Raw genomic sequence first — 9,228 nt, 5'->3', positions numbered from 1 at the left:
GCACCTGATTTACACAATTCAGTCTCTAAGCAGTGAGAATTTAGTGGATAGTTTAAGAGTTGTACAGGGAAAAATGCCAATCAAAACACATACCACATCATTGCATTTCTATCTAATTACGATGTAAGGTGTGCGTGATTTATACAGTCATAGGGTCATACAGCACAGAAACAGACCCTTTGGTCCAACCAGTCCGTACTGAATATAATCCCAAAGTAAATAATCCCACCTGCCTGCACTTGGCCCATATCCCTCCAAACATTCCTTATTCATGTACTTATCTAAGTATTTATTGAACATTATAATTGTGCCCACATCCACCACTTCTTCTGGAAGTTCATTCCACATACAAACCACTCGCTGCGTAAAAATGTTGTCTTTCATGACCTTTTTAAATCTTTCTTCTCTCACCTTGAAAGTATGCCCCCAGTCTTGAAATCCCCCACCCTGGAGAAAAGGCATGCTATTCACTTTTTCTATGCCCCTCATGATTTTATAAACCTCTATAAAGTCATCCCTCAACCTCCTACGCTCCAGTGAAAACATTCCCAGCCTATCCAACCTCTCCTTATAGCTCAAACCCTCCATTCCTGGCAACGTTCTGGTAAATCTTTTCCGAACCCTCTCCAGCTTAATAATATCCTTCAGGGTGATGGTACTCCAGAAGAGGCCTCACCAACATCTTGTACAACCTCAACATGACGTCCCAACTCCTGTAGTCAAAGGGCTGAGCAATGAAGGCAAGTGTGCTAAATTCCTTCTTATCCCCCCTGTCTACCTGTGACACAAACTTCAAAGAATTATATACCTGAACCTCTGGATCACTACCCAAGGCCCTACTTGTAATTGTATAAGACCAGCCCTTATATGTATGTTTTAATGTAATTTATTTTAAAGCTTGGGTTTTGAACTAATGGCATCTGGGTTTTAGTCCATGCGTATAATTAGTATTGCTGGAGACACAGCTATCTAGTGGCAAATGCAATAGATACTACGGCAATGAATATTGTGATAATGATTACATTTACATCTGCGATGCGGTGAAAAGTGTAATGGCTACTTTGTCAAAATATTCTAACTTTAAGAAAATCCAGTGGAAACAGTCTGTGGAAGGTGTGTTTATGGCAATGGTTGTTTTGTAGGTAGAAGTGTAAGTATAGTTAGTTCCAATTTGAAATTGAAAATCTTTATCACTCAGTGCAAAGTGGATCATTTCAACCGATGAAAGCTCAAAATAGCAAACTGCTGTAGCTCAGTGGGTTGGTGTTCACATTCATGAAGATGTCACCATTTTTAAACTTGGGAAACCAGGAATCATGTGTCAAAAGAAAAACCAGCATTAGTTCAAGACATTTTCAATTGAATGTGGGATTAGTAGTAGCAGTTTTTGTTGTGAAGTTCAAGTCTTTTAGATGTTGTTGCTGCCAGGATATTGCATTGGGCTAGTCTCAAAGGACAGAGGCAGATTGCATGGTATCAACAACCAGACTGTGTGTGATTGTCTGATAGAGCCTTGGCTGTAATACATACCCTACCAAACCCTACACTTTCGATGGGCTTTCAAAATAGAGTAAGAGAGCAATCAAACAAAAAGGTTTCACTAAACCTGTGGAAAGTAGTTCAATGCCATGTGAATATTACTCCCAATTCTGGGCACCTAAAAAGATATGAAGGAGAGGGTTAAACATGAATAGAGATGGAGGGGAAGCAACAGGGGCTGGGAAACTGATGAAGCAAAAGGTTGTGTTATTTCTCTCCTTGGCACCCTTGGTCATACCCGTGACATTTTAGCTGTTTCAGGAACAGAAGAATGGGCACCAAAGGATTAACATTGAGGGAATAGTCAACAGAACTGGAAGAGACCCACTCCCAAGTTAACACAACAGACTTAAACTGTTCTATTGCTAACATTTCTAATATGTGTATGTGCGTGAATTATAGAATCCCTACAGTGTAGAAACAGGCCCTTCAGCCCAACAATTCCACACCGATCCTCAGAGCATCCCACCCAGACCCATCCCCCTATAACCCACCTAATCTACACATCCCTGAACACTATGGGCAATTTAGCATGGCCAATCCACCCTAGCCTGCACATCTTTGGACTGTGGGAGAAAACTGGAGCACTCGGAGGAAACCCACTCAGACACGGGGAGAATGTGCAAACTCCACACAGACAGTCACCCAAGGGTGGAATCGAACTCGGGCTCCTGGCACTGTGAGGCAGCAGTGCTAACCACTGAACCACCGTGCCGCCTCGTTGACCAGAGCATTCAGTCGAACCCCCTTACTCTTCCCTCAAACAGTGCCAACGGATCTATTCCATTTTCTTTTAAATTTATTCATTTTGTGGGATGTGGGCATTGTTGGCTGGGCCAGCATTTTATTGTCCATCCCTAGTTGCCCCTTGAGAAGGTGGTGGTGAGCTGCCTTCTTGAACCACTCCAGTCCACCTGCTGTGGGTTGACCCACAATGCCGTTAGGGAGGGAAATCCAGGATTTTGACTCAGCAGCAGTGAAGGAAAGGTGATCGGTTTCCAAGTCAGGATGGTGAGTGGCTCAGAGGGGAACTTGCAGGGGGTGGTGTTCCCATGTATCTGCTGCCCTTGTCCTTCTAGATGGAAGTGGTCGTGGGTTTGGAAGGTGCTGCCTGAGGATCTTTGGTGAATTTCTGCAGTGCATCTTGTAGATAGTACACACTGCTGCTACTGAGCGTCGGTGGTGGAGGGAGTGGATGCTTGTGGATGTGGTACCAATCAAGCGGCTGCTTTGTCCTGGATGGTGTCGACCTTCTTGAGTGTTTTTGGGGCTGCCCCCATCCAGGCAAGTGGGGAGTATCCCATCACACTCCCAACTTGTGCCTTGTAGATGGTGGGCAGGCTTTGGGGAATCAGGAGGGGAGTGACTCACCGCAGTATTCCCAGCTTCTGACCTGCTCTTGTAGCCTCTGTGTTTATGTGGTGAGTCCAGTTGAGTTTCTGGCCATTGGTAACCCCCAGGATGTTAATAGTCGTGGATTCAGTGATGGTAACACCATTGAATGTCAAGGGGCGGTGGTTAGTTTGTCTCTTATTGGTGATGGTCATAGCCTGGCATTTGTGTGGCACGAATGTCTCTTGCCCTGTGTCAGCCCAAGCCTGGATATTGTCCAGATCTTGTTGCATTTGAACACGGACTGCTTCAGTATCTGAGGAGTCACGAATGTTGCTGAACATTGTGCAATCATCGGCGAACATCCCCACTTCTGACCTTATGATGGAGGGAAGGTCATTGATGAAGCAGCTGAAGATGGTTGGGCCAAGGACACTACCCTGAGGATATCCTGCAGAGATGTCCTGGAGCTGAGATGATTGACCTTCAACAACCACGACCATCTTCCTCTGTGTCAGGTATGACTCCAACCACTGGAGCGTTTGCCCCCTGATACCCATTGATTCCAGTTTTGCTAGGGCTCCTTGATGCCACTCTCGGTCGAATGCAGCCTTCATGTCAAGGGCTGTCACTCTCACCTCACCTCTGGAATTCAGCTCTTTTGTCCATGTTTGAACCAAGGCTGTAATGAGGTCAGGAGCTGAGTGGCCCTGGCGGAACCCAAACTGGGCGTCACTGAGCAGGTTATCGCTGAGCAGGTGCTGCTTGATAGCACTGTTACTGACACCTTCCATCACTTCACTGAAGATCGAGAGGAGACTGATGGGGCAGGAATTGCTGGATTGGATTTGTCCTGCTTTTTATGTATAGGATATACCTGGGCATTGTTCCATATTGTCGGCTAGATGCCAATGTTGTAACTAATGCCAATTGGAGCATTAAACCTCAAAGAGAATCCAGGATACAGCAAAAAAAATGTTTCAATTAGCTTCCTAGTTCTGACGTTCCCATCAAACACAATCCTACTTCAAGCACGGCTGGGTTTTATTGGGATACTTTTCCTGGCACATCGTGAAATTGAAATGCTGTTGAAGGTGTTTTTTTTTCCCCTTAACCTTCTTTAGTAACAGCCTCAGGAAGTTTGGTAAATTTACGAGTTGTTGCGAGTTTAGACATTATTCTTGCTGTTTTGCTTTCCCCCTGTCAACCTTGGTGAAACAAACTCTTTCCCACTTGGGAATGAGCAGGTTCACCATCAAACCGAGCTCTGAGCCAAACAAAGCCTCGAACTCCCTCCCCTCTCTCCCAGCAATCTGTATCAGATCCACTTACAGCTCCTGTGTGTTGTATGACATTGTATTTACAGTAGGGTAACAAAGCTCCTCAGGCTCAACAGTTATAGAGGTCTTCAGCACAGAAACAGGCCCTTCAGCCTGTCGCATCTGTGCTAGTCAAAAACAAGTAAAGGCTTTTATTCCAGCTTTCCCTGCTCTCTTGGGCTTACTCTAGATTTCAATAACCAAAGACTGTTCCAACAAGAGGAATATATTCCATGTTCTTTATTAAAGCGAAGTACACAAAGGAAAATTTCTAGAAAAAGTTTACCCATACCATGCTTACAATCACAAGTGACCACTTTTATGTTGTGGCACAGTGGCTCAGCAGTTAGCCTTGCAGTACTAGGGACCTGGGTTCAATCCCAGCCTTGGGTAATTGTGTGGGTTTCCTCCTACAGTCTAAGATGTGCAGGTTAGGGTGGATTGGCCATGCTAAATTGCCCCATAGTGTCCATGGCTGCACAGGCTAGGTGGATTAGCAGGGTTACAGGGATGGACTGGGCCTGGGTGCAGTGCTTTTTGGTGGCTTAGTGTGGTCTTGATGGGCCAAATGGCCCTTTCTTTACACTGTAGGGATTCTATGACTTGTCTGACCAGAGTGGGCTATCATTCCGCTCAGTCTCAATGTCATTGATCTGTTGATCTCCCCTGAGCTAACTAAATAACTATGAGGCAAGCTGCTTTCTACACTTCCCACACAATGAAGCTCTACATTTCAATCTTGACACTATCCAGTCTCCAGTCGATGATCAGTTTGACAAAAGAGAAACATCACAAGCAGAGATAGTAGGAACTGCAGATGCTGGAGACCGAGACAACAGGGTGCAGGGCTGGATGAACACAGCAGGCTAAGTAGCATCATAGGAGCAGAAAGGCTGACGTTTTGGGCCTAGACCCTTCATCAGAAAATCACAACATCACAATCAGGTCATGTTTTCCCTGTTAACTCTTTGAGAATTTCTCATGTCTCCTTGGAAAGACATTCAGCTCTTGCCCTTAACGAGCTTTGACATAAAACATTAGCTTGTGCTAAAGTTCTGAGGAAGGGTCACTGGACCCGAAACGCTAACCCTGATTTCTCTCCACAGATGCTGCCAGACCTGCTGAGCTTTTCCAGCAACTTCTGTTTTTATTTCTGATTTACAGCATCCGCTGTTCTTTCGGTTTGTTTTTAAGTAGTCCACAATATTAGGTCTGCTTCACTGAGTCTGTTTTAAACAAAACGTCAGCTTTCCAAGAGTCACAGTGACAATTCAGTCCATTACTACTGAGTTACATTGGGTCAAAATCTGGGAATTCCCTCCCTAATGCCATTGTGGGTCTATCTACTGCGCATGGACTGCAGCGGTTCAAGAAGGCAGCTCACCACCACCTTCTCAAGGGGCAACTAGGGATGGTCAAGAAATACAGGGCCCAGCCAGCAATGCCCATGTCCCACAAATGAATTTAGAAGAATGAGGAGGGATCTTACAGAAACATATAAAATTATGAAGGGAATAGCTCATATAGAAGCAGGGAGGTTGTTTCCACTGGCGGGTAAAACTAGAACGGGGGGCATAGCTTCAAAATAAGGGGGAGCAGATTTAGGACTGAGTTGAGGAGGAACCTCTTCACCCAAAGGGTTGTGAATCTGTAGAATTCCCTGCCCAGTGAAGCAGTTGAGGATTCCTCGTTGAATGTTTTTAAGGAAAAGATAGATTTGTGAAGAGTAAAGGGATTAAGGGTTATGGTGAGCAGGTGGATAAGTGGAGCTGAGTCCATGAAAAGATCAGCCATGATCTTATTGAATGGTGGAGCAGGTGGCCTACTCCTGCTCCTGGCTCTTATGTTCTAAAAAAACCCTTCAATCTAAACAGATGCACACATTCCTTCAGCAGTCTCTGGGTCAAGAAGCTTCTCCTGCTGGAGTTTACTGCTGGCAGCCTTCTATTTACTTATGGCCCTCTGTACTGATCTCATTGACCAGTGGGAGGATCTGTGTGTCTACCCAATCACATCCTCTTTGGGTCATCTCTCAGTCCCATTCCTTCAGATGTTCAATTCTTCCAACCTTTCCGTTCCAGTATTTCTCTGGTAAAATTCACATTTCTCTGGTGGCTCTTAATCTTTTAACATGGTATAGTGACCAGAGCTGTTCTCAGTGCTCCCTGTGTTTATTGTCATAGAATCCCTACAGTTTGGAAGCAGGCCATCCGGCCCATCAAGTGATTCATTTCGGAAGGTCGAATTTGAATGCAGAATACCGGGATAATGGCAGGATTCTCGGCAGTGTGGAGGAACAGAGGGATCTTGGGGTCCACGTCCATAGATCCCTCAAAGTTGCTACCCAAGTTGATAGGGTTGTAAAGAAGGCATATGGTGTGTTGGCTTTCATTGGTAGGGGAATTGAGATTAAGAGCCATGAGGTTATGCTGCAGCTCTATAAAACTCTGGTTAGACCACACGTGGAATATTGTGTTCAGTTCTGGTCACCTCATTATAGGAAAGATGTGGAAGCTTTAGAGAGGGTGCAGCGGAGACTTACCAGGATGCTGCCTGGACTGGAGGGCAGGTCTTATGAGGAAAGGTTGAGGGAGCTAGGGCTTTTTTCATTGGAGCGAAGAAAGATGAGAGGTGACTTGATAGAGGTTTACAAGATGATGAGAGGCATAGATAGGGTGGATAGCCAGAGACTTTTTCCCAGGGCGGAAATGACTATTACAAGGGGGCATAATTTTAAGGTGATTGGAGGAAGGTATAGGGGAGATGTCAGAGGTAGGTTCTTCACACAGAGAGTGGTGGGTGTGTGGAATGCGCTGCCAGCAGTGGTAGTGGAGTTAGATACTTTAGAGACTTTTAAGCAACTCTTGGATAGGCACATGGAGGATAGTAAAACGTAGGGTATGCAGGGTAGATTGTTCTGAGTAGGATAATAGGTCAGCACAACATTGTGGGCCAAAGGGCCTGTACTGTTCTATGTTCTAAGCCCACACTGACCCTTCAAAAAGCACTCCACTCAGATGATCATCCCCTCCCTATACCTGTAACCCCTTATCTTATCTATGTAACCTGCACACTAGGGGCAATTTAGCATGGCTAATCCACCTGCCCATCTTTGGGCTGTGGGATGAAACTGGAGAAAACCCATGCAGACACGGGGAGAAAGTGCAAACTCTACACAGACAGTCACCTGAGGGTGGAATTGAACCCGGGTCCCTCAGGTTGTGAGGCAGCATTGCTAACCACTGAGCCACCGTGCTGCCTTAAGTTGTCTAAGCAAAGCTGTGTAAAAATTTTATACAAACTCTCAGCTTTGCCTGAAACAACAAATTCATGTACATTGTGTCGCTTCCTTATGTAGCTTTGTTAAACAGCTCACAACTCAAGAACCCTCTCCTCTGGCATTGCAAAGAAACACTTATTTTCCAAACGGTATGTTATTGAAATTTAGAGAACATTGAGAGGCCTGGTAGACTGGACCTGGAGACGTTTCCATCAGTAGGAGAGATGAGGACCTGAGAACACAGCCTTTAGAACTGGGATGAGGAGGAATTTCTTCAACCAGAGAGTGGTGAATCTGTGGAAGGCATTGCTATGGAAACTTGTCATTGAGTTTATTTAAGACTGCGATAGGTGCGGCTTGAGGGGTTATAGAGTGCAGGCAGAAAAGTGGAGTTGAGGACAAGTTGAGATCAGCCATGATCGTATTGACAATTGTAGCAGGCTTGATGGGCTGAATGGCCTTTTCCTGCTCTTAAGTTCTTATGTTCTATGTCCTCTTTAGGCTTACCCAAATGTGACTTGGAGTGATCCAGCATAGTAGGAATCCACTTGGCCCGTCACACCAGTGCCAGCCTCTTTGAAAGAGCCCCGCTCCCCTCAGCCTTGCATTGTGTTTCATTTTCAAGTATTTATCCGATCTCCGTTTCCAACATTACTGCTGGAGCTGCTTTCACAAGCAGTACACTCCACATCACTATGTTGTAAAAAAGAAATCTCCTTCCTGTTTCTTTTGCTAAATAGCAGAGCAGAAGAGATGGGCTGAATGGCCTACTTCCGTTCCTACAGCTTTTGATAAGCTCCCCCACAGGAGGCAACATTAAAGCACATGGCACAGGAGGCAATGTACTGGTGTGGATTAAGAATTTGTCGACAGAGGTTCAATGCATTGGAAAGGACATGCAGAAAGCCTACAAGGAGTACTGTTCTAAAGCACAGGCAGCAGGCAAGAGGAGAGACTTGAGAGAGTATGTACCTGAGTCATTAAAGAATATAGACCAGGGAGAGTGAACTGTTAATATCCCAGAGTACCTCCAGGTGCTCCGGTTTTCTCCCACAGTCCAAAGATGTGTAGGTTAGGGTGGATTGGCCATGCTAAATTACCCATAGTGTCCAGGGATGTGTAGATTAGGTGGGTTATAGGGGGATGGGTCTGGGTGAGATGCTCCAAGGGTCAGTGTTGGGCCGAAGGGCCTGTTTCCACACCGTAGGGATTCTATGAAAGATGCCAGCAGCAGAATCGGCAGGCCCTGGTTTCTGAGCACTTGGCCTCGTCCACCCCGCCTGCTTTTCTTTCTTTCACTTCTTCTCCTTCTCTCGTTTTTTTCTTCCAACACCTTTTCAGTTTTTGCTTCTACCTACCTTCTGGGGAGAGCTCGGTCGGGGCGGCGATGGCATGGAGGAGAGAAGAAGGTGGTAAGATGGTGGCATCATTGGGGTCTGGAATGTGGCAGCAGCCCCAGTGAACTGGGTCATGAAGGGTTAAGCGAAGAAGGATGAGAGGATAATAGGTCGGCACAACATCGTGGGCCGAAGGCCCTGTGCTGTGCTGTAGTGTTCTATGTTCTATGTTCTTAAGCATGTGGGATAATTGGGTGGGTGAAGGTGGGTGATCACAGGAAGGTCTGGAAGTGGTGGCGTGTGAGGCTGAGGGTGGGTGTTGTGCATGCTGTGGCAGAGATAGACTGAGTGTGAGATAGTGGAGAGAAAATTGTGGTGCTTACCCTCACAGAATGGAGAAAGTCAGGAACCTTCTTCCAAC

Source organism: Rhincodon typus, chromosome 1 (assembly GCF_021869965.1).
Source record: "Rhincodon typus isolate 14 chromosome 1, sRhiTyp1.1, whole genome shotgun sequence".
Taxonomy (NCBI): Eukaryota; Metazoa; Chordata; class Chondrichthyes; order Orectolobiformes; family Rhincodontidae; genus Rhincodon; species Rhincodon typus.
Note: the sequence above shows the minus strand (reverse complement) of the source record.